Source organism: Pseudophryne corroboree, chromosome 3 (assembly GCF_028390025.1).
Source record: "Pseudophryne corroboree isolate aPseCor3 chromosome 3, aPseCor3.hap2, whole genome shotgun sequence".
In the NCBI taxonomy this organism is placed as follows: domain Eukaryota; kingdom Metazoa; phylum Chordata; class Amphibia; order Anura; family Myobatrachidae; genus Pseudophryne; species Pseudophryne corroboree.
In genome coordinates, this window is record NC_086446.1 from 446,374,869 (window position 1) to 446,377,145 (window position 2,277).

Here is a 2,277-nt window from a genome sequence, read left to right on the forward strand (position 1 = left end):
ACCTCCGTCGGGTGCTCCCGCGGGTTACCGTCCCGCTGGTTGGCGCGGCTGTGGCGGCAGGGAGCTGCTGGCGGCGGGTCCTCCTGGACGGATGTGCGGCTGCCAAGGGTCTGGAGAGTTGGGCGCTGCAGCGGAGATCGCTGTGGTAAGGTCCTTTAGTGGTGACACAGTATAGTGTGTCAGAGACAGAAGCTGGCTAAAGCTGTGTGCTAACAGCTAAGTATGTCTCCTGTGCTGGGGGCAGCCATGTTGGAGACCAGAGTATTACCAATGAAGTTCCCAATCTGTGTCCAGCCAATCCTGCGTGTTCTCCCCTTACAAAAGGGGGCTGGCTCAGAGGGAGAGTGCCAGTGCTTCAAGTTACCTCCTTGTGAAAGGTTCTCCAGCTCTGTGCTCCCAGGTTACTTCTGGTTCCCTGGTCCTGGTTGCTCTCATCCATCGGTTACCTAAACACTGCTGCAGTCCTGCTGTCTAAGTCCGTTGCCACTCGTGGAAGCGCTCACGGGGTCCCAGGTCGTAGAGGAGCTCCAGGTGCTAATAAAAGGTGATTAGGGAGAAGCAATTATTTTAAATTTTTGGATGTTTACTTCCTGCAAATCTGTGGCACAGCCATGGGCACGATTTTCGCGCCCAGTTTCGCGAATCTCTTTATGGGGCATTGGGAAAAGGAGTATATTTTTAAAGACCACCCGTTCCAGCAAAACATAGTTTTTTATAAACGTTACATAGACAATATTTTAATTGTGTGGGATGGCGACAAAATGAGTTTTAATGAATTTTTTACTTATTTATCTGACAACTCGATGAATCTTCGTTTTACCGCCAATGAAAACACTGAAAAGATTGAATTTCTGGATCTGATACTGACACATGAGGGCAATGAAGTGATCTCCAAGAATTACATCAAGAAAGTTGATATGAATAGTTACGTACACTATAAAAGTAATCACAGTCAACAATGGAAGAACAATATCCCATTTTCTCAGTTTACCAGAATTGCCCGGAACTGCAAGAACCCTGATGATCGTGACCAACGATTACAGGTGTACACTGAACGATTCAGGGAAAAAGGCTATCCTAATCACCTTTTGGGAGAAGCAAATTATAAAGCTAAGAATCTGGAGAGACAACAACTTTTGAGGTACAAAACCAAAGAAAAGGGTGAGGATACAGTTAGATTCATCACCACTTATAGCAGACATGATAACCTCATCAAAATAACTCTGAAAAAGCATTGGAACATCCTCCTAATGGATCCCGTTCTTAAGGACTATCTCCCAAAATCACAAAATCTTAAAGACCTGGTGGCACCGAGCATGCTGAGAAAGCCAGACATAATGTCGGGGATGCCCAAATGCGTCGGATGCTACAAGTGTGGTCGCTGCAATGTGTGTCGGTATCTGCACCCCAACAGGAAGACTTTCAAGAATACTGACGGGTCCAGAGATTACAAGATCAAGGGATTCATCAACTGCAACACGGTCTCAGTAATTTACATGCTGGAATGCTCATGTGGAATGAAAAATATAGGAAAAACCAAGAGACCTCTTAAGATCCGCATCCAGGAACATGTGAGGAATATTAAAAATAAAGTACTAACACACGCGGTATCAAAGCATTTCCACATGTGCCATAACTCGGACCCTGAGGAACTAACATTTAAAGGCATCGAACTGGTCTCACTGGGTGAGAGAGGTGGAGACCTTGGTAACCTCCTATCCAAGAGGGAAATGTACTGGATTTTTGAATTGAACACCCTGCATCCTGATGGCTTCAACGAGGGCTATGAAATAGCCCCGTTTTTATGACGTAAGCACATTGCACTTTCTTCCATTTCACCAGGGTGACCTGCTTTATCTTGTCCGCCGTCTCATCTTGCAGACCCCTATATTACACCATTATTACAGCCATACCACACTGGAAATGCCCAATTCCGCCCGATCTTGGAAGCCAAGTAGTGTTGGGCCCTGCCAGTACATGGATGGGGAACCATCATGGAAGACTGGGTGCTGTATGCTGGGAAATGGGATGTGAGAGTGTCACATTACTCTGGGAATTCTGGTGGTTTGGAGGCGATGCAAATGAGCTTTAAATATATGCAATCCTTCCTACAGCCTTAATGATGTCCACTATCCATAAATCTTATAAATTTTCACATACCCCTATTGCTGTTCATTCTCACCCCTGTTTTTTTCCCCTTCCTCCCCCCTTTCTTTAAGGGGTATATGCAGTGGCGTAAGTTTGACCCAGTTGCCCGGAGGCAAGGAAAATATTGGT

The 2,277-nt window shown here is 45.8% G+C and overlaps 1 pseudogene; it reads left to right on the forward strand.

The window, feature by feature from the left end:
• The first annotated feature begins 1,899 nt into the window (after window positions 1-1,899).
• Window positions 1,900-2,018, forward strand: LOC134898503 (5S ribosomal RNA; annotated as a pseudogene).
• Window positions 2,019-2,277: the final 259 nt, after the last annotated feature.